This window comes from Ascaphus truei, chromosome 4, assembly GCF_040206685.1.
Source record: "Ascaphus truei isolate aAscTru1 chromosome 4, aAscTru1.hap1, whole genome shotgun sequence".
NCBI lineage: Eukaryota > Metazoa > Chordata > Amphibia > Anura > Ascaphidae > Ascaphus > Ascaphus truei.
Genome location: NC_134486.1, coordinates 103863213 through 103887904, shown reverse-complemented (window position 1 = coordinate 103887904; position 24692 = coordinate 103863213).

Here is a 24692-nt window from a genome sequence, read left to right as displayed (position 1 = left end):
TATCACTTGCATCTCAATATCATTAACGCACGTTAAAGTTACCACTATGCACTTTACAAAAGATAACATGGCTGTGACAGTGAAGGGGTAACCAGACCATAAATAAAGGTCTTATGCCCGGCTGGTTACCTCTGTGCCATATTGGGGAGATTAGAGTGTCAGCTCTTGAACCCCATCATGGCACATGCATTGTATTGTAATAAAGAATTTGTGTGTTTTACCTTTCCAGGAGTGCTAACCAGAGGAGATTCTCCAGCTATGAGTTTCAGGGTGGGTTTTGCAGTGAAAGTGTTGTCAGAAAGTGTTGTACACTGGCGACACGTTTTATTGAAGTGCGGCCGGTTCCGCAAGCCGGGAGATTTCCCGGCTTGCTAGTGGCATCCCCTCGGCGTGCCGCGCGTCACCGATGCGCGGTCACGCGTCATCGGGTGCCTGCGCCCCCTGCACGCGTGTCCAGGGCTCCCCGAGGGAGCCCTGGTGTCCCGCGATGTGGGGGACGGCGGCAGGGGGTTCCGGGGGACCCAGCAGCGGGAGGAAGAAAGCCCCGATCGGAGGGCGCTCCTCCGCTGCTTCGGCGCGCGCCCGGCACCCTCCGGCGCGCGCCAGGTTACTGATGCGGCCGAGAACGGGCAAATGCTCGAATAAACTCGGCCGCAGCAGTAGGTAGAAGGGGTCCAGAGTTGCTGGCCACCCCAAAAATGTATCCGGGAATCAAGTCAGATTCCCAGGGACATGTAGACACAGTCCTCCGGGCAAAGTCCTCCCTGGAAAGCAGTTGCGAGACTCACCGCCAGGTTTCCCTACTTCAGCACAGACCAGAAAGGTAAATGAGGGCATAGGGATATGTGTATCCCGGGTACAGTCAGGGGTCCCGAGGTTAACGGGAGTCCCTTAGTATATGCCCCAATCACCAGAACCAAGTATAGAGGTTCTAGGGTGCTTCAACCATCGATAAGGTTGCAAGCTGATTTTATGTCCAAGTCCAAATTCCAAAGTAACTGAGATTGAACCTAAGCATTATTTGGTTCAACTTTTTACACATTTTCTTATAGGAAGGTCTAAGAGTGCTGAAACTGAACGTGCGCGTCTTTTCAGTCAAAGCTAAGAAAAGAAGGACAGACAAAATTGTCCTGGAACTAGATTCTATATTGCCCGGTCTCTCCTTTAGTTTATGGGATCCATTTCTCCCTTGTTCAGTTGCCTGTCATTTTCCCCTGTCCCAGCAGCTTGCTGCATCAGAGATGCAACATTATTGTTACATGTTGTAGCTCCCTCAGACATTTCTGTGAGTTGCTATAGCAACCCCAGCCTTTCCCTCAAATGAGCTGGTCTGCTTTCTCCCCCTCTGCTCTGCCCACAGATGGTCTGTCCCCAGGCTATCTTGCTACCCAGCATTCATTGTCACTTCCTTTTCCACCCCAGATCACAGTGAGTAAAGACCTGTCTGCATCCACCCCTGGTAAGGCCTTTCTCTCTTACCATAGTCTAACCTCATAGAAGCATCCCACATAGAGAAGCACTCTCTGCCTACACTACACCTACAAGTTCCTGTGTTTTCTTCTCCTGCAATAAAGTTAAGAAAGACATTAAGGACTTGTCATGCTTTGGAAGAGGGAAGACATGAGTTAAAGCTAACTGAAGTTATTCATACCTCAACACGTGACCCTAGCTTCAGGATAGTAAGAGAGAGACCATGTACTAGAGGTCTACGCAGAAGCTATCACTCACAGCCTTCATGCTACAAAAGTGCAACTCTACACAGCTATACAGCAAACAGCTACAGCTTTCTGCAAACAAGCAGCAGTTTAAACACCTTTCTCTGTCTGAGTTCACCCTCTGCACAGCCCCATAGTGAGGAGCCACCATCTCACCTACCCCTGCGCACGTTCCCACGGCTAGCGCCATCAAGGGTCACGCTACCGGAAACCCGCCAGGACACGGGTCGGAGCCACCGGACACCTGTGAGTATAGCTACCCCTACGCTGCACGCTGCAGGACACCGCTCGGCATCATCTGAGATAGACGCCCATCGCTGACAAAGGTAAAAGACCGCACGCCACACGCACTGGCTAAAGGCCTACACACACCTACAGCATGGCAGAACTCAGAGCCTCACCAGACATCACGCAGGAAAGCGATCACTCAGACACAGAGACCGCTGCGCAACTGCAACAGGCGCAGGCAGGCGCAAGGCCCAAACGGACAGTCACACTGACACAAAAGGTCCGCGAAAAATATGAGACTGACATTGAAGCGCACCGCGCTAAATTAGAGCTGGCCTGGGAAACAACCACACTTGGGATACGCAATGTCGCCAGCGCCGGTAATTATGTACAACAGCTCGAGCAGGCAATAACTCAATTAAAGATAGATCTCGCACGCTACCAAGAGCTGTCAGAGGCATACGTCACTTACTTGGCCAGGGCTAACACCAGCGAAAGCCTGCAAGAAAGGGACCAACAGCATAACATTGACTTGACACGTGACAGCCGCGTGAGAACCTCTATCACGGAAGCCGAGAGTAAGAGGAAAGACCTTTTGCTGGAAACCGCATCGCAGCGCTCAAGCACATCCAGGCATTCTTCAAGGTCAGCAAGATCAGCGTGATCTAACGCGTCCGGCGCAAGCGCGAGCGCTACCAAGGCGCGAGCCACTGCAGAGGCCGCACGCGCCAGGGCCGAATATGGTCGGAGAGAGGCAGCCGTAAGGGCAGAAAAGGCGCACATAGAAGAGGAGGAGCAGACCGCCGCCGCTGCCAATGCACGTAGAAAGGCCGAATCGGATCTAGAGGCTCTAAGCAAAGAAGAGGACGCCACTGCCGCCATAGCCCAAGCCGAAGTCTTAGAAGCAGCTGCGAGACAGGACGGCGGGGAGCTACCGTACAGACGGATAGCCTCAGAGGATCCAATCCAACGCACCGAAGACTACGTAAGGAGCCTCTTCAGTGTAAATACCAGCGCACCATCTCTACACGGAGGGAGTGACACCACAGACACCGAAGACTTGCTAGGTCCACGAGGAGAAGACGCCGCTCCTTCAATGGTACATGCTGCATGGGATAGCCACAGCCGCAACAGTGATCCACATGCCAGCGCGCACACGGATGCACTACAATGGGCTCGCCATCCAGGTGCACCCACACGGGAAAACACAACCCCTTGCACTGACCAGCAGTCATCACGCATCCACGCCAAGGAAGAGGTGACCGCACGGACCCTCCCAGCAACTACCTCAGAACGGGACAAACACGCCGATGCCTCAGGCCTGACAGACATAGCTAAGTACATGATCTGGCGTGACCTGGTGCAATCAGGACTCATCAGCTTCGACGACCGCCCTGAGAACTACCGGACGTGGAAGTTCACGTTCAAAGACGCAATCAACAGCTTGGACTTCTCAGCGAGGGAAGAGCTCAACCTGCTATTCAAGTTCCTGGGGAACGAATCCAGGGAGCAAGCGAAGAGGCTTCGGGTGGCAAACGCGCACCAACACCAAGTAGGTCTTAACCTAGTGTGGGAAAGGCTGAAAGAGTCCTACGGCAGCCCCGAAGCGGTCGAGGATTCGCTCTTCAAAAGAATCGACAGCTTCCCCAAGATCACAACTAAAGACTACTCGAAGTTACGAGAGCTCGGGGACCTGCTGCAAGAACTGGGGTTCGCAAGGAAAGACCATTCCTTAATAGGTCTCAACGCCCTAGACTCAGCTCGTGGAGTGAGACCCATCCTGGAGAAGCTACCCTTCAAACTCCAAGAAAAATGGATCTCACAAGGCTCCAAATACAAAAGGGAGAAGCAAGTCGTCTACCCCCCATTCTCATTCTTCATGAGCTTCATCCGTGAAGCGGCAAGGACAAGGAACGACTCCAGTTTCATCTTAGGTGCGCAAACCACATACAGTGCTAGCAGCCTGAGGAACGAGAGACCAGTGACGAGATATGGTAACACCCAAACACCCATCTCGGTCCACAGGACGAACGTGCCTCCAACGACCCAAACTACTCCCGATCAGTCGGTCACCAGAGACAAGGAACCAAGGGACCTTAACAAAGAATGCCCTATACACAAAAGGCCGCATCCGCTTAACGAGGGTATCGGATTCAGAATGAAACCCATAGAGGAGCGAAAGAACTTACTCAGGGAATGGGGAGCTTGTTTCAAATGTTTTGCTTACACAACTCATTTATTCAAAGACTGTAAAGAAGAAATCAAATGTACAGTGTGCGAAAGTGACAAGCACGTGACAATCATTACACCCAGAGGCGCTGACATTCCATCAACTCAACAACCCATCCTCCATAGCGGAGCATGGCGGGGAGGAAGGAGAAGGAGAGCCAACATCCGTCACATCTCAGCGCACCGAGGTTTGCGGAAAAGAAAGCGACAAAATGTCTTGCTCCAAAATATGCATTGTCGCAGTGCACCCCCAGGGACAACCTGAGAAGGCTATTCGGATGTATGCAATCCTTGACGACCAAAGCAACCGATCATTGGCGAAGATGGAGTTCTTCAACTTGTTCAACTTACAAGACAATGCCTCACCCTACACCCTCAGAACCTGTGCAGGGTCAACTGAGTCAACAGGGAGAAGAACAAGCGGTTACGTCATGTTCAGTGGACAACAGAGTGAAGATAGCTCTCCCCACACTCATCGAGTGCAACCACATGGCCACAAACAGGGACGAGATTCCCACACCAGACGTGGCACGCCATTACCCCCACCTCAAAGGAATAGCCAACCACATCCGGCCGGTAGAACAAGGCGCCAAGATCTTGCTGCTGCTCAGCAGGGACATCATGAGGGTACATAAAGTCCGTAAACAGCATAACGGACCCCACAACGCGCCATACACCCAAAGACTTGACCTAGGATGGGTGATAGTAGGCAACGCGTGCACCAACAAAGAGCATGGGCAAGACTATGTTGACGCCCACAGAACGGTGGTGACAGAATGTGGACACACATCTCTCTAAACCATGTCTTGGCCATCTCCAAGTGACCGAAGGGCCAAGTGAAGAGAAAAGACAAGGTCATACCCCTGAGATCAACAAAAACATCCTCGCATCGAGGGGATGTGACAATGGCCTAGGATGCTCAGCAGTCCAGACAGCTAAGGATGATGAGTCGATTCCACCGAAGGAAGAAAGTAACCTCCCAAAGGTGACCGACAAAGGGATCGTCCAAAAGGCAAAAAACGATCAAACAGTCCTCTCGCAAGAAATGGCACGACTAAGATGTACAGTTGTTCCTCTCCACAGAGTATCAAGTGACAAAGCAACCAGCTGCCACGGCTGGCATAGCCGCAAAAGATTGCGCCCCACAGGTGAAGCCACAGTGTCAACAAGACTGTCCTCTCACACGTCTAAAAAGAGACAGCCACAGAGACATTTCATAAAGGGATTTACTAGGGCAAAAGAGACTGTTCTTCGTTATGTCCAGGGAGACAATAACCTCCCGATGGCAGTCAACAAAGAGACACAAAAGCGTTTCACCAAACTACGTGGAGATGTTCTCGTGCAAAAGAAATGCACCGATGACCTACGGTGCACAGCGTTCCAAACAACAAGGGACGACAAACAAACACCATCGAGGGAAGATAGAGGATTCCCGAGGTTAACAGTCAAAGAGCTCTCTAAAGACGAACTAGGCAGTTGGGTGACTCCGCTACCATTCCATTCACCAAAAAGACGCCTCCCGAACAATAGAGAACATGCCATCTCTAGGTTCACTTCGCACCTCCGCGACCTAAAAAGGGAACCAGAGACCAAAAACAACCTTGTGGCCTTCATCCAGAAGATATTCTTTACCGGTCACACAAAGCCAGCACCTCTAATGGAGGAAGGTGAAGAATGCCGGTACCTCCAATCATATGGACCCTACTACCCTCAGGAGCCCGATCAAATCCGGGTAGTGTTCAGCCCCAGCACTCAGCTTCAGGGAGTCTCTCTGAAAGACGCCCTCTTTACTGGACTAGATTCGACAACCAGTTTTCCAGAAGTGTTGTTCCGCTTCCGCAAGGAGCCAAAAGCCATCTCCTTCTGCCAAACGCCAGGTGATAGAGCGACAAGCTACCACGACTGGCATACCTACAAGGGGATGCACTCTGTGGGTAAAACTGCAGAGACAAAAAGACCGTTCTCTCACAAGGCCAAAAGGAAACATTGCCAGAGACCTTTACACAAAGACATTGTGGTGCAACCAGCAAACCTGGAGCTGTGCATCCACCCTGCATCCTTTGCCAAGGCACCTTGATACCAGTGATACCGGCCGGTGTGTAGACATGGACTCTTGCATTGTTTGAGAATGTGATGTTATTTTTGTTATGCATTGCACATATGTTCCACATATTCAAATTATATAGTGGTATCTCCAGATACCAGATGGGGAGTGTCCTGGAACTCGATTCTATATTCCCCTGTTTCTCCTTTAGTTTATGGGATCCATTTCTCCCTTGTTCAGTTGCCTGTCATTTTCCCCTGTCCCAGCAGCTTGCTGCATCAGAGATGCAACATTTTTGTTACATGTTGTAGCTCCTTCAGACATTTCTGTGAGTTGCTATAGCAACCCCAGCCTTTCCCTCAAATGAGCTGGTCTGCTTTCTCCCCCTCTGCTCTGCCCACAGATGGTCAGTCCCCAGGCTATCTTGCTACCCAGCATTCATTGTCACTTCCTTTTCCACCCCAGATCACAGTGAGTAAAGACCTGTCTGCATCCACCCCTGGTAAGGCCTTTCTCTCTTACCATAGTCTAACCTCATAGAAGCATCCCACATAGAGAAGCACTCTCTGCCTACACTACACCTACAAGTTCCTGTGTTTTCTTCTCCTGCAATAAAGTTAAGAAAGACATTAAGGGCTTATCATGCTTTGGAAGAGGGAAGACATGAGTTAAAGCTAACTGAAGTTATTCATACCTCAAGACGTGACCCTAGCTTCAGGATAAAAATTGTGAAATATTTTTATTTCTGACATTGTGTATAATGGTATATGTTTATGCACTGTATATGAGCTGGGGATTTCCAAGTCCGTGGTTCCGAGAGACCCTGTGGTTACCAAGCCTGGTGCCACTAAGTCTGCTCGGGTCCCAGAGTTGAAAGCCACAGAGATTGCCAAGGTGTTAAAGCCATTTGGGCGGAGGAGTTAGACTCAAGTACCCTCGTCCTGGCATGAATGGAAGTCATCGGACTACCATTCGCCCAGACCATGAGATGCATAACTTCATGGGTGGCTTCTGACTCACTGGCGGCAGAGGTGCCAAGTTGGCGCATGCTCCTGTCAGATTTCGAATTCATCCTTGCCCGGGTTCAGTGGACTGGAAAGTCTCTGATTGGCTGGTAGGAATTCTCCCACGCTCGGATTGGCTGGAGTATTTCATGAATGGGACTGAAATACTATAAGAAAGCCAGCAGCCAATCTGGACCTCAGATTCTAAGCGCCAAGACACCAGCGGCAAATTCAAAATCACCAAAAGATGCTCTTGAAGAAATAGACGCAAGCCGGCTTCAGAAATTTCAAGGCAAGGCAAGTTCTGAAAAGAGAACGTAGCGGCCGTGGCTGGAACAACACAACGAAAACAGTACCAGGACGTTTGGTACTATGTCCCGGTCAAGGGATTTTGGCATCTCTGGAAGAGATACAGCAGTGGCGTCTGGAACTACCTGCCGATTGGAGTTCCAGAACTTTTCGGGTTAAACCTGTAACGATGCGCGGAACACGCCCCCTGCGGCGTGTTCCTGCCTTACCTGTTTACTTCTGATCGCCGCCCTCTAGCTGCGAGTCAACATCCTGTGTCTTTAAGGATTCTGAAGCAAGCAACGCCATCTTGCTTTCTAGCAAACCCTGCCTTCCTCCTGACAGGAAGTAAGCCTCTCTTTGACTTTCTCTCTGCTATTAGTCTTTTGCTGCCTGCCCTGGTGCCTGCTAGTACTCATCGCATACTGTTCCTGCCTGGACCGCCTTGGGACCTTTACTTATCTCCTGTGGATTCCGGAAGACTGGGACAGTCACTCTTATACTACTGAGGTTAGTTTACCATCAGGTAGTGTAGGTACCTGCTTAGTAGGGTTCACCTTGACGTGGTAGCAGGCTTATAATTCCTTGGCCAATGGATTAGACTAAGAACCCTTATGTTATGTTTAGTTTCGCTGCACCTTGCTGTTTCTGGCACTATGCCTTTAAGGAGGCTGGATGTCCTCCAAGAAGCAATCCTTCTCTGGATGTTACCTTGTGCTCTGGACTCCATGCCCATGTTCCATGTTCCTGGTTCCCGTTCCAGACTCCTGTGCTGAAGCGTTGGCTTCCAGCAACCTCCGCGTTTGTGCCAGAAAGCTGTCAGAGCGTGCGCGCGTGTGCAGCTGGATCACTCGTGTCTCTGAGTAGGCACAGCACCTCCGGACGCATCGCGCATTCTCATGCGCGCGGCGCGGTCACGTGACTACGTGCGCCGATCCCCAGCTGCACGGCAACTTACTTCCTTCGTATCCCCTACGGCCTCCCCACCTCGCTATTGGGTCCCTTCCCTTTCCCTGCACTTGTGAGGAGAGCACAAGCGTGACAAAACCCCAGTAACCTAAAGACTTTGTTTTATGGACTATTTGAGCTAGGAAAGGTTAGTTTTTTAGGCCAGATCCCCCAGCAAGTGTGTTTTCCATTGTACGTTGTAATCCGTTGTGTGTACGTCTGTTTCCAGGAAAGAATCACAATTTATTTTTGCCACAACATGAAATTAAGTTGACGCCACATTAAGGGACTTAAAAGAGCTTTGTGGCTATAGGCCCATGAGTGGCATTTAAAATGAATGCTGCTCTAAGCATACATTATAGTGCAACAAGTTTAAGGCTGTGGCCAGGCAGGGAGCGAGCGCGCTGGTGCTCGTACGTGGTGACGTCACGTGCTCTGCTGGGCCGGGTGATTAATGTCCAGCTAGTTGCACGCGCGGGGGGGGGGGGAAGGGGGCCTGTCGGGGGGTGTGGCCATGATGTCACAGAGCTGGTTCGCCCTCATTGGGTGAACCACTCACGTGATGCGCCAGCGAGCGGCATAATCAAATTTTCTTGCTTCGGCAATCTGCTAAGCGCCGGGCATGCACAGGTGCTCGCTCACGCTGGCCACACACATTGCAACAATGTGTTTCATCGCAGCCAGCGCGAGCGCGCACGCCCGCTCAGCATCACCCTGGACAAAGCCTAATTGTGCTGCTATATACCTTGCCCACTTTGTGTGTTATTCCAGACACCAATATTGGATATATAGACATGCAGAATAAAAACTTCCTTTTATTAACCTCTGAATAGAAAATGTACCATAGAGAGTAGTCAGTAACCTGTATAAAGTGTGTTTTGTAAATACAATAACTCGTCTTATTTATTTTCTTTAGTGACAGTTATCTCCTCATATTTCTGTAAAATGTACCAGATTATGATCACACTTTGTGATGTAAACCTTGTGCATTTGTTTTGGAGCCCTGAACATTTAAAAGCTGAAGAAAATCACTATATTCATACAGGATCCAGTTTGAACAGAAGTCATCAAAATAAAAAAAATGCCACATACCGTGCTCGAATATAGTTGTTATGTAGTTCTGGGTATAAAGAAGAAAGAATTGGGTGCACTCACTGGATTTATGTAACCGCCTCAGCTGCGCAGAGATCATCTCCCGCTGAGGAGACTGCAGGACACATCCTCCGAAAACAAGGAGCCGGCACTCCAGACAGGTCTTCATACAAAAAATGTGTGGATTAAAATGTATTTTTTCTGTATGCACTGAGTGCCTTCTTGTCTTAGGAGGATGTGTCCTGTTACTTATATAAAGACACACAAATGTACATGATAATGTTAAATATAATATATAATGTTTTATATATATATATATATATATATATATATATGCAAAATTTGGTGAAAGCACTCCTGAAAATAAATAGAAATTTAGCTGTAGTTTATGTTCTCGCTGGACGATCCATGTTCACCTCTCCAGATCAAAACAATAGAAAAATAGAAAACACAGCACTCCAGGATTACAAAAATATAAAGATACATTTATTACATCATAAGATACAAACAATAAAAAAAATATGAGCGACATTTCGAGCTAAGCAGCCTTTTCTCTGTTATAGGAGCTTGAGAAAGAGCTGTTTGGCTCGAAACGTCGCTCACATTTTTTTATTGTTTGTATCTTATGATGTAATAAATGTATCTTTATATTTTCCTAATCCTGGAGTGCCATAGACATTGTTTGTGTGTGTGTATATATATATATATATATATATACACACACATACACTGTATATATGGCAAGGCCCTATAATGCTACAGCTTAAGTTCCATTTAGCAATAAATGTTGTAGCTGGAAGCATTTCAAAGCACCTTTTTTACTTTACATGTTGTTAAATAATTAAGATACACGTAAATTATATCACAGTGAAATATACAATGGCATTTACAATATATTGCGCACTGATTCAAGGTTAGTCCCCAACTACACAATTTAACAACGCCAATTCTACATTTGCAGTAACTAGGTCTGAGGTCCACAGCTTTTTTGCCTAAAGAAAATCGCAAGGACAGCATTTGTAGTGAGGAGCAGGGCCGCCGACCGATCTTCTCGGGCACAGGACTAAAGCTTTGCCAAGGCCCTAGCCCCCCCCAGCGTCGTTTGCCTTTGCGAGCCGTCCCCTTTCACACCTATATTCCTCTCCCCCTCTCTCTCACTCTTCCCCCTCTTTATCGCTCACTCTTCCCCTCCCCCTTACACCCTCTCTCCCCCACCCCCTCCGCTCTCACTCCATTAACCCCGTCATTCAATCCCCCTTTCCTCACACTAATTTTCCCCTCTTCCACTGGCCACACACAATTCCCCCAATACTCATACAGTTCGTCCTCCCACACTGCCCCCCAATACACACACAATACCCCCTCCCAATAAAAAACTACCCCCCAAATACGGACAACACTACAACCCCCCCCCCCAAATACAGACACCACTACACCCCCCAGACATAGATACCACTACACACACACCCAGATGCAAACAAATATATATATATATATCCACGAGGGTTCAACGCACTCTCTTCATCACTAAGAATGAAGCAATCAAGACAGCAAAGGGTAATGCAAAAATATATCATTTTACTGGAGTGATACAAAAAAATATATAAACATAAAAACAGACCAATTAAATACAAAACACCATATATACACAGACTCCGTTAATCACAAGGACCAATATACATTATATCCAAGCACAATGAATACTGAAAAAAAGGACAGGAAGCAACTGTCTCACAATTACAGCATTGTGGACAGATATAACAATTGTATCAGCTAAATATCTGCCATCAAATAGTTATCTGTGAATTCAGAGGAGAAAGACTGTGGGTCCAGTGTGTTTGCAGGAAACATCAAGGACTCACAGGAGCATGATGAGTCAATACAACATAATTGGGGCAGCTTCATACAGGAAAAAACACATAATCACAAAAAATATATAATGGGGCCCAAGTAAATGATCAGATGTTGTCATTTACCTGGTCTGTCTCTATTGTGTGTAATTTATTTACCTTGTGTTGTAATTTTGTAGAGCGCTGATTACCTTGTTGGCACAATATAAATACAATTATACATACATATTGTAAGGAATCCACTACTGGCTTTGACTTTTGCCTTGCAGACCTGTGCAGTTGCAGGCTTCCTCTGGCAATCTATGGCACAGGTGCTGCCTCTCATTGCAGCTTCTGCCCTGTGCTACTTCATTGGAGGAATTCTCACACACCCTCCTCCTGTGATTGGATCTCCGCCCTTTATATTCTAGGCGTTGGCTCTGAACCAGCGCCGAGCATAATTATTCCTACCTCTATGTTACTGTCTCTGCCACAAACCACCCCAGGCCTCTCTCCTAGCGTTCTTACCTTCCAAGTTCCTGAGTATCCAGAGGCCTGGTCCTGGACGTCTGTGCTGAAGCGTTGTTGCCAGCACTGGCCTGCTGCTATCTCCTTGCAGTGGCCTACCCTGGACGTCTGTGCTGAAGCGTTGATGCCAGCACTGGTACTGCTGCATTTCCTCCTAGCAGTAGCTACCCTTCCTGTCCTGTGGCCTGCTGCTATCTCCTTGCAGTGGCCTACCCTGGACGTCTGTGCTGAAGCGTTGATGCCAGCACTGGTACTGCTGCATTCCCTCCTAGCAGTAGCTACCCTTCCTGTCCTGTGGCCAGCCGCTATTCTCCTGTAGTGGCCTATCCTGGACGTCTGTGCTGAAGCGTTGATGCCAGCACTGGTACTGCTGCATTCCCTCCTAGCAGTGGCTACCCTTCCTTTCCTGCGGCCTGCTGCTATCTCCTTGCAGTGGCCTGCCCTGGACGTCTGTGCTGAAGCGTTGATGCCAGCACTGGCCTGCTGCTATTCTCCTGCAGTGGCCTACCCGGGACGTCTGTGCTGAAGCGTGTTGCCAGCACCGGTACCTGCTGCATTCCCTCCTAGCAGTGGCTACCCTTCCTTTCCTGCGGCTTGCTGCGATCCTCTTGCAGTGACCTGCCTTGGACTTCTGCGCTGAAGCGTTGGTTCTACCCGACGCTGCCCTGCGGTGAACTTCGGCCAGCCTGCTGTCTCCTCCTGCTGAGATCGGCGTCATGGGCCGAGGCCGCTCCTCGCGCAGAGGCCAACCCCGCGCTCACGCTCCTAAGCTGAAGCGGGGAAATCCTGACTACCTGTTGCCGAACTCCTGCTTCCATAACGACGATGCTGCCTTCTCCAATCCTGACCCTGCGATGTACGACTACGAACTGCGCACTCCGGATCAGTCTGCGTGGACTCAGGTCGGTGATTATATAACCCCACCTCAGCCCCGCGGTCCGGTCCCGGTTTGTGGCGAGCATCGGCGTAACACATATGTAGCCCTGTTTCCTTCTGAATACAGTATACTACCAATGCTGTCTAACCTGTTGTCTCGCAGGGCCTAAGCCTCTGCCACGGAGAGCCTGGGGCAATGTATATGTAGGGATAATCTCTTATCAGGTGCAGCGCCTCCACCTGCGATGGCTCCCAGCAGAGCGGGAGTTGCTCCTCACAGGACAATAATACAGTACTAGTCACACAGCATATAAAAGAAACAGTCGCTTTACTAGCGGTAACCATAACCATGCATATATCATTCCTGTCAATGTTACTCTTCAAGGAGACACAATAACTAACACGTCTCGCAGGACGCGACCCTTCACCGTGTCCCCACACCGTGTCCAATACCCCACACCATAAACCGCCAAGGTGAATGTATGTGTGTGACTGCGCAGCCACTAATATGGACAGTGTTATAGTTGGTGCACTTTATTGGATGTTACCTGCCGAGCGCTCCTGCGCTCGGGCCCGCAAACGGTCTTCACAAAGGATCCGACGACGTGGGGCTGTCTGTGATGTCCTCCGGGCCGATCCCACCCGGCGATTGATGGTACTCCTGGAGAGGTCTGGTCCCAAACCTCTGGGATGCAGCTGTGACACTCTCTGTGTCCCTAGCTCCACACACTAACGTGACAGGTTCCTATTCTAGGGCCTGTCCCTATATTAACTAGACTTGACTGGGACTCAGGGCCTATCTGGGCCTGGGGGTATGCGGGCCTAGTGTAGAGGCTACTTGCCTCTCTACACACTGAGCTCCTACCTCTTCCCCTTCCCAGTCTTCTCTGCCCAACGTGCTCCCATGTGCAACCTCCTAACCTCTCCCTGCTCAGTCTCTTCGCCCTATTGGCTCCCGGCCGTCACCTGGTATTGCTGAGGCTCATGGGACTTGTCCCCTACTCTAAACCTCCTCTGGTTGGTCAGTGCTTTGCGCGCTCGCGCAACCACTTACTGCGCATGCGCGACCTCTCTGGTGTCGCCGTCGCCTACGGAACTACTGCACATGCGCGAATACAGAAATGGCAGCGCCCTGGACGCTCAGGCCGCCACGGAGCCTCCGGTGCACCGGAGCGCTCCCTGCAACCTTCCCTGACTCTCTCACCACAACGGAGGTGAGGGTCAGTTGGGGGGACCTGGCTACACATGCATACATACAATGAAAGCAAGTGCATTAACAATGCAGATACGGTAGGGTGAGTGGCACTGCAAGATTAGAGGAATATCTATATTTAGAAAATAACCCACGCATATGCTGTGCTTTAAAGCTGTGTTAACAGCAAGCATTAGCTTATATGGGCTCCATGTAACAATGTTTTTTCAGGCAAAAGGTGACACATTGTGTGCTCATTTGCATGTCATTTCCCAGAATCCCTTGCTGCAGTGGACGCACTGTATGCTGGGGATAATGGTGAAAGGCAGGGTTGCAGACCTTCCTAAGACATGTGAATGTGCTCACAAGTGATCTTTTTATTTGCTATATGCTATACAGTGGAGGTTTTTTGTTGCCTTTTTCACCCACCATAACTTAAAACGTGATGGTATATTTAGAAAGATAGCTTCTTCAAAAAGTCCACATTACTCATTGTCTAAAAATGTTTGCCTTCAGTCATTTACAGTATCAACATATTGTAATACAATTCAAGCGATGTGTTAATATTTAGGGCCACATTTACTAAGTAGTGCCAAGACATAAGATCCCTCACCATAATTTCACTTCAATAGTCCCTAAGGTGTTTTGTGGCTTTTCATTTCAGCTCTCACAGAGCTTCTGTGTGTCTAAGTGATTTGGAATCAGACACTGATTTTTAGCATCAGCGCTCACATAGATTTCAATGGCCTTTCACTGATAGAAGTCAGAATTTTTTAATTGAAATGCACTTGTTATTTACCTATAACCCCCAAATGTCACTTGTATTGGTCCGTGGAGGTTGGCATCTCTGCAAATATGTGCTTTCCAGTTGACTTCACATGGATGAATTTAATGTGCGTGGACAGATACCACAGAGATTCTGGTACACAAAAGTAATGCAAATGATAACAACTTAATTATAGACTGTGAATAGCAAAACAGTTGAAACATCTTTAACCACAAAGAAAGAATCATCATCATACTGTAAGCCATTTCCTTCAAAAATGAAACCAAGCTGTATACTTAACGCAATGCAAACCACGCTTACTGCAAATAGGTTAATGTAAATCTGGTGAGAGCTGTAAACATTTAAAATCGGAAGAAAATCTATTTTCATTACCATGGTGACATCCAATACAACTTTTTGTTTAAGTCAGTCACAATATAATACATTCTCAATTGTGTTTTTTTATGTCATTTCCTATATAAAGACATACTGTACACCAGAATACACACGTGTGTGTGTGTGTGTGTGTGTACAAAAAGACAAAGAAACCCCAAAACAAGCACTCTGATCATAAACATAAATAATAGCAAAAAAGGTTTATTAAACATGAACCAAGACAACAATGAAAAACAAGGTGAAAAAATACCATACAATTAAAAACACAAAGCAGACGGAAAAAACAGTGAAAGAGCTAATATGTACGTCATCGAGTGTGTAACAGACCCTAAAACTTGTGGAGACCCCAATGTAATGAAATAAAGGGATCCTAATACTCCGAGTGGAGATCAAAAGATCCCAACTGGAGTCGTGACCGGCCAGTCCCCAAGGAAAACCACAAGTAAAAGGGAAATGAAAAAGTGCGATGGATAACACACAAATAAATGTCGCACTCAGGGGTCTAAGTAGTAGGCAAACCTAACATAAGGAAACCCCAATGGTACACACACATAGATAAACCAGGGATGGTAATGTGCAACCTGATGGCAATGAATCCATATGCTACATATTAAAGGTCCTTGCCTACAACTGGCTTGTCCCCGTTTGTCCTGCTCCCCGGTCCAAGTCCTGTTCCCCTGCATTGTTCCTGCCTTGCTGCTGCTGACCTGTGACCCCGAATACTGTTTCTGCTGCCTGCCCTGGACCCCTGCCTGTGACCCCAACTACAATTCCTGCTGCCTGCCTTAGACCCCTGCCTGTGACCCCAACTACGATTCCTGCTGCCTGCCCTGGACCTTTGCCTGTGACCCCTGACTAGCTGGGCCTGCCCCCTGTTGTTTCGGCCATCGAGGTCCTACCTGCATCTGTTGTCCGTGCACGAGCTTTGTTGCTTCCTTCTACTAGTTGGCTGATTTTCATGGAGGCTCTGTAGTTACTATGTTCGGCCCAGGGGTGCTCTCAGCTCTCTTAGCACAGAAGAGAGGAGACAGAAGAAGCCCACTACCACAAAAGTCTTGTCTCCTGTCCCCACCAATTTATTGCATTATTTTGCTCCCTTACTCCAATCCCTGACTTCCCCTGCCCATGACTAGTCCCTGACTCTCCTGTAACCTCAAACCAATCCCCTGCCCCCATCAATCCAGTCCCCCACCTATAACCCAGTGTTACGATGCGTGGAACACGCCCCCTGCGACGTGTTCCTTCCTTACCTGTTTAACTTCTGATCGCCGCCCTGTAGCTGCGAGTCAAGATTCTGTGTCTTTAAGTATTCTGAAGCAAGCGTCGCCATCTTGCTTTCTGGCAATTCCTGCCCTCTTCCTCCTGACAGGAAGTAAGGCTCACTCTGACTCTCATTGCTATCAAGTTATTTGCTACCTGCGCTGGTTCCTGCAAGTTCTACCTTCACATGCTGTTCCTGCCTGGACCTCCTTGGGACCTTTACTCATCTCCTTTGGATTCCGGAAGACTGGGACATTCACTCATTTACTACTGAGGTTAGTTTACCATGCGGGTAGTTTAGGACCTGCTGATTAGGGTTTACCTTGACGTGGCCAAAGCATTCAACTAAAGAACCCTTACTTTGAACTTAGTATTTGCTGCACTCTTCTGTTACTGGCACTATGCCTTTAAGGAGGATGGACGTCCCCCAAAAAGCATTTCTATTGTGATCTTGTGATCTGGACTTTACCTAACCCTGCTCCACAGCCACAGATAACCTGCTTCTCAGCCACATATACCCTGCTTCTCTCTAGTTCTCGTTATTAGTACCTGAGTATCCTGAGGCCTGCGTTCCCGTGTCTCCTGAGGTCTGCTGCTACTCTCCATGCAGAGGCCTGTGTTCCGAGTTCCTAAGGTCTGCTGCTACTTTCCACGCAGAGGCCTGTTCCAGACTCCTGTGCTGAAGCGTTGGCTTTTCCCCGCGTTGGTGCCTGAGAACACGCGCATCCCCGCTCTGCTTCCAGAGCATGCGCACACATGCAGCTGGGTTAGTCGTGTCCCTGAGCTTGGCTCCACACCTCCGGATGCACAGCGCATTCTCCTGCGCGCGGCGCGCTCATGTGACTACGTGCGCCGATCCCCAGCTGCGCGGCAACTCACTCCCATTCGTCTCTCCTGCGGATTCCCCACCTCGCTATTGGGTCCCTTCCCTTTCTTCCCTCGGCTTGTGTGTAGGAGCACAAGCGTAACACCCAGACCCTCACTCCCTTGCTCTCCTCAATTCAGTCACAGTAGGAGGACAGAGGTGAACACACACATCATTAATTAAGGGGTCACCAAACCATTTTAATGCATTTTCAGAACACAAGGAAGGCACACCGTTTTGGGAGTCTAGTAAATCTCTTTTCCAGGTAAACCTGGAGGCATGGATGTTAATAGTTACTCTGTGCCTTTTATAGAATGGTGGTGGGGTTGAGTAGAGACCATGGATTGGTCTGTTGGCAAGACTGGGATACTCGTCCTTTCTGTTTGTAAGATTGGGATACTCATCCTTTCTGCCACAGTAATATAAAATGAAGATGACTGTCCAAGTTTGCGCTCTTTCAAGGGAAAAAAAACTAAAATATTCTTTAAGAATTTGAATGCACGTCAGTCTCTTCAATAATTCCAGTGTTTGAATGATATCACAAATCAAATACGGCTATTCCTGTTTCCTGACTCCTGAGAAAAGAATAAAAATATGTGGATTATTTTATTTTAGATTTTTAGTTTTGTGTAACTCCTAATTTTTCTACATTATACTATTTTTCAGTCTTAATATATATTTTATAATGCACTAAATCTTCTGGCCTCCTATATAAGCAGAACTTACTAACGGAGGTATGTGCTTTCCATATTTTTCAAGTCCTACTTGCTCTACAGCTGGCCACCCACTCCAATAAATCTATGATACATTATCTTCCTCTTGTGAAATCATGTTGACTTGGATACTGTAAATTACCTTGTTACCTTCACCAGTGATCTCTTATTTTCATCGACAAAATAAGACTCCATGAAATTTGACTTTCATGATATGGAATCAAATTTGCTTTCTAACAGGCCTTATTTGCCACTGCAGTTACCACTGCATTGTTAAACAGTTACTGTTAGGTGTGTCCCCACCTTCTTCCATTGCATGTATGCAATGTAGTATCTAGTTGGATTGGATTGTCCACATCATGACCTCCAGCGGCCCAGTTATTTCCCCTCCCTACCTAAATAAAAGATCACATAACACCTTTTTTTTAGGTAAAGTCACAGCATGTTTTAATTACACAGACCATAAAACATTTGACAATTAAAACAAAAACCTAAACTTTGCCAGCCCTGAAACCAAAATCCCTCTTCTTGCCTTAAAAGCCAGAGGGACTTCAAGGTCACCTTGACCTATATCTAGTCGGAGGCGGCGACTAGCATAGGGCTACCTTAAGTCCATACTCCCATGCGACCTCCCACATACCCCCCAAATCAGGGACAAATTCACCTTTTGTTCCCTAAACCCTGACAAGGTTCCCATGACTGCTGTTACAAATTAATGCATAATTAATCTTTTATTATTATTATTGTAATTGTTTTCTTTTTTTAAATTATATAAATACTTTTTTTTATTATTTATTTGTGATTAAATATATAAAACAAGATAACGTAACATAAGTTACACAATTAACAATAACAATATTGAAACAGATGCTTCGAGCCTCAACCACCCATGGCCTAATAGCAGCCACCCTTTTTAAACCTTACAAACAAAAGAGAGGTGGGAGGCTGTGTGGCTGCTACCACATCAGAAAAGGTGAATGGCACCCTCAGAGTCACCTGCTAATCACAGGCTGCCAGCACATCCAAGCAGTGGGGTGGGCCTGAGACGGTCAAGACGTTAGATGTGGCCCGTCTATCCTACAACTAAGCAAGGTGGGTAAGAGAAACTCCCTTAATTGGATGCTCTAAAACAGTCCAGTGCAATCATTCATTTTGGCATATCTTTGCTATATAAACACTTGGCATAGGGTATCCATCATCCTTATTCACTGACATCAATGATATTCAAAGTCCATGCATAATGAAAGGGACAGCCATAACACAGCAACCACAGTAATAGAGGTGGGGGTGGGAGGAAGGAGAAAAAAGCCGTCTAACCTGTCCGGTGAGTATGTGGCTCTACCCGGCGGTCCCACAGTGACACTCACACTCTTTGACAAAGTCCCATAAGGACGAAACGCGTCAGAGGATCCTCGTGTGATTTTACCTGGGCTTGTATGCCTGAATAAAGATATATATTTTTGCTGCACCTTGCCTCCAGCCTTCATTCACAGCAGTGCTCGTCCGATTCCTTTTCTCCTTTATCCTACAACTAAGACTGGCATTCTTCATTCATTCTGCAGAACCCACTAAGTTCAGCATCATTCACTTCCCTCCTACAATATCCTCTTTCTTTATCCACATTCAGCCAGTTCCCTCTTCTTGCAGATCCCCACTTCCTTCTGATTGTCCATATATAGCCCCAAAAGTGTGTCTTGCGGCATCAGTGTCCAATGCCACCAATCTGGATAAGAGTGGGACTGTGTTGGTGTGCAGAATTCCCAGGAATTGATAAAGGCACCAGGAGCTTTCCATAATAAAGCACAGCAGTCCTTTATTGAGCACAGTATCAATAATAACCCCATCTGGTTCCCACCAACAAGACGCAGACATGTGTTTGGATTAGGTCCCTAGAAATAGTGTGGTCCGGATCTCTGTATCCAAGGCAGCTCCTCCTAGTTATTCCTAAATGTTGATAACTAACCAAGGGATTGTCCCTTCTTCCATTGAATTGTCCCTGAAGGGACTGTCGTGAGGCATAATTGTCCCATGTTTTCATGAGGGGAATGGGACAACTATCCCAGGCATGGCGGCTGCTGGGTGCCCATCCGGCACTGGAAGTTTGGCGCGACCTTCCACGTCCGGCTGCCGAGCCTCTGTTGGCTACCAGGCCCCAGCTCTCCCCAGCTGCAGAGCAGGCCTTCACTCCAAGTCATCCCCCATGCGCTGATCGGTGCCAGAAGTCAGGTCCAACTTCTGTATCCACCCGTGGGACTGGTGCAGTACCGGGATTGTGCGTGTGTGTTCTGGGGAGGGGGCGTTCCATATTATTTATATTCCATAGAAATGTAAATGTGCCACCCCTACCTGTAATATATCCGTGATTTTAATTTAATTTTAGATCCAGACAGGACTGCACTTTTCCAATTAGTTTGAGGCTTGTTATAAATGTGAATGGCAAAGAACTATTGTTAACCTATGTCAACAATCCTATAGTTTCCAAAACGCTAGGTAAGTGTATTTTTCCTGTCTCAATCCTACAGTCTCTCTTGGCTCTGGATGGGGTTGCTTGCTCCTAGTGAAGACAGGAGTGGTAAGAAATGTATAGTGTGCATTACTGGGGTAGGTTCAGCAGGTTATCATACTATTTGTTACCTTCTGTGATAGAGCAGGTGCCAATAGTGTGTAAATGGGCAATATGCTGACCAACTAATGTCTGGTAGAGCAGGCTTTACAAAATATGTGCTGGAGTCATTAAAAAAAAAACTCAAGCTCATTTTCAAAGTATCACCTTAGGACAGTCTCTTTGAGCGATAGGTGTAACTACAATTAGTGAAAAACAACTGAAGAAGGGAGAACAACACAATGAGATATATTGGAGTGGCAATTGCCCATTTCATACCTTTTAATGCTTGTTTAATAAAAAGTGTAACTGTAAACAGCAAAAATACATATACAATGAAGTATACATACAACACATGCATATTTCATTAGTGGCTTATATCTAACTGAAGAAATACTTTTTTGATGAGAAGGCCAGATTTATTAATTAATTTAATTAATTCCTACACAGTTCACTATTGTGGGTATTGGTGTTACATTTCATAAAGAGTACAGCAAATATATTATTGTGTCCCAACAATGTGTCTGCCTCTGGGCTGGGACATGCTGCTCAGGACTGAGTTAGCTGCACCAAGAAATGTGATAGTAGATTCCAAAATGCTAGTAGTATGGGCAATTCCCAACCACGGCCAATCGGGCACTAACACATGGAAACGCCCAGTCCCATTCATCTCCCATTCCAGTCAATTCGGTACTAATGCACTTCAGAGCATAACCCCCCGAGTTGCTTAATCTATACAGTAATATTGCTCCCATATCCTTTTAGGATTAAAGGACACACTTTGTGTCATGCCATGTTTTTGAATATTCCTAGAGAAACTCCAGTCAATACATTGATTTTGCAAATACAGCTCAACCCTCTAATAACGCTGTGCTTGGGGTCCAAAGAATCACATCGCGCTTTAAGCGGATCGCGTTAGAAATAATGTATAATTGTATGCATTGTACAATAAAGTATTGAAGATACCAATCTTGTTGTAAAGTATTCATGGATACGAAAATTGGGAGCCACGTTTGCATCGCGTTATAAGAGGATTCGCGTTGTAACGGATCGCGTTATAACGGGGCTTAGCTGTACAATATTTTTGATGACAACTCTAAAATGCAGGACCCTGGCGGATATTTACAATATTTATCAAAGGAAAAACTCCTCTTGCTTTCCATTGGATTCCTCTTCTTTGATAAATATGGTGCTGGGTTTTGCAGCTGAGAGACTTTAGTAAATAGACCACCTAGTTTTAGAAGAAAAGCATACCTTCTGTGAGGCTTTGTTTCCGTTCTGTAAAATAGCTCTTCTTTTGTTTAGCTTGATTTGATGCCAGAACATATTTAGCCCGATTTCCATGAACTGCAGAGAGATGAAAAGGGAACGTTAGACAGATGAACAACAATCTAAGGCATCTGAAATAGCATTGGTATCCAATACACAGTACTCACAGAACGTTGGCTCGCAAAAGGTCCCAATGGCTTTTGTTAACTTATCAATAGAATGAGCTTGAAAAGACTCTTAAAACTGTAATCTCTCAAAAAATATTATTAAAAAAGACACACAAACGCAAAATAGTTAAAAAAAAAAATGTTTAGCACCTCAATATTTATTTTATTTAATTGTGTAGAAAACAGAACTCTACTCTACTCATGTAATTATTAGGCAGAATTCTAGATTTACCGATAAAGTCAAGATATTGAGAGGCTCGCATGTAAAAATATCAAGATTCACAAAACAAGCAAGCTCAGTAATATTTGCAATGCTTTTTTTCATTACAAAATAAAACATTTGCTTTAGGTCACAGTGAAAAATAAAAATATTCACAGAGGAAAAACTTGCGTGGGTAGCCAACACAATAAGTATATTTATGTATTTGTATTTATAAAATGTTTTACCAGGAAGTAATACATTGAGAGTTACCTCTCATTTTAAATTATATCCTGGTCACAGAAGTATAACAATACATGGTTACATTTCATGAACAGGGTTATACAGTCAATTCACAGACATTTCATGGACAGATAGAGTTGGAAAATTGGGTACGGGGACTAAAAGGGCTGGTGAGTTTCAGATTGAAATAGGGAAGCTTTAACATCACCAAACATCAGTGAATGGCAGCAAACCCTTTAGCTGTCCTTCACCTGCGCCAAAGGCTGTCCGCCTTTGGGGCGACACAGATGTAGGCTGAAGGGGTTCAGATTGAATGCAGCTGTGGATTCAAAGTCCTTTGTCCTCCTGGCTCATTAACATTCCAGTGGGTGGGGTTGATGTTCCACATAGTATAAGCAAAAGCAGTTGTTAACCCTTAGCATGCTGGTTCTGTGCAGAGGGGAGCAGCTCTTGGGGAAGCCCCATCAGGCGTATAGAATAAAGACTGTACATATTACCACGCTCCTCCCTTTAGAAGTTTGATGCTGGTAAAAAGATTGGCCTTAAATATAGAAAAATAAAAAGAACGATTCCTGCACTCCTACCAATTAGGCTCAAATATAATAGTGATCTCATGAGTAAGGTTTTTTTAGTTAAACCCTTTGGCCAAAGCATTATAAGTCAGCAGCCACATCACGGCATAACCAAATTTGCAGGTCCCTACACTGAATATATGTAATTATTGTCCCATGGACTAGTGAAAATGTGAGAAGGTCCTGAAGGTGTTAAATGAAGCATATGCTTTTGTGAATAGTGCAATTAAAAGCTGGCCAACGCCAGTTTCATAGTTACCTTACTATAGAGGTAAACTGAGGGTGCACAAATTCCCTGGTAAATATAATAAAACTTACACATATTTCTTTCTGTCAACCTTATACATTCACCTACTCTTCAATGGAGGGTGATGTGCATACTGACACTGAGGTGTATTATACCTGTACTAATTGGAAAATTGGTAGGGGCTCTGTCCTGAAGGAACGAGCCATACACCTCCACAGGGAACTGCTATGTAAAGCAGATGAGCCAATAGCCTACCCTTATGACGTAATGTATCAGTGACACTATATTAACATGCCCTCATGGTGTATGCAGCAAAGAAAAGGATTGGCCTAATATTTGTGGAAGACAGTATATATTACCGCGTGTAGAGGGAGAGGGGGGTTGGCCCGGTATTAAAGGGGTTGCACCCCATATGGCCACCCCCTGACCTCACCAGGGAGGCAAGGGGTTAACTGGACTGCGGTCCAGGAATGTGGCTTACACCTTGTCATGTCAGGAAAATGTATGTTCCCCTGTTCCCATGTTTCATTATAATCCTGTATTTTAATGTTTTAAAGATTGTGGATGAGGGATATTATCCCTATGTTAGAGGCTCAGCTGTCCTATGAACATATACAAACAGCAGGATTGCAGTGTTGTGTAACCAAGGTATCATAGCTATATACAGTAGAGGCAACGTTTATTCTAACATTTGCCGTAAACTAGCCGGGTTACATTCTGGGTATGTGCTGGGTATGTGCTGGGTATGTTCTGGGCTAGTTTGAGGCACGTTTAAGGTATTTCTGCATTGACTAACGACCCATAGGATTAACACAGCAGGGATCCCTGGCAGTCCAATTCAGTTTGAATGGGACTGCCAGGGACCCCCGCTGTTAATCTGATAGGCCATTAATCAATGCAGAAATGCTGGGGCTAGTTTAAGGAAAGTTTAAGGCATGTATTCAGAATGTACCTGGGTGTTTCCTGGGTTTTTTGGGGAATTGCCACTGTTTTTTGTTCGAATAAGAGTTGCCTCTACTGTATAAACGCTGCTGGAGACTCACACATAATGAAGACTTCCAAGTGTACTAGTAATACTGAAGAACAGACACAGATATCCATATATACCATAAAAGTCTAGTGTGTGTTCCCAGTAAAACACAGGTACATTGTCATGATATAAAGTCACAGTGAGAACTCACTTGAGAACAGCAGCTCAGTCCTTGGTGAATGCGTGCCTCACGCTCAGCATGCAGGTAGGAGTAGTGGTCCCGTGGGGTCCAATGGCGGAGCACAGCAACAAAACAATGGGGGCTGCAAACCAGTAGTGAATGCTAAAAAATGTTTATTAGGTGGTCAAGCAAGATACATAATCACTCTGACGCGTTTTGGGACCTGCGTCCCTTTATCAAAGAGTGGAATCGCGTCTAAAAACTCCCCC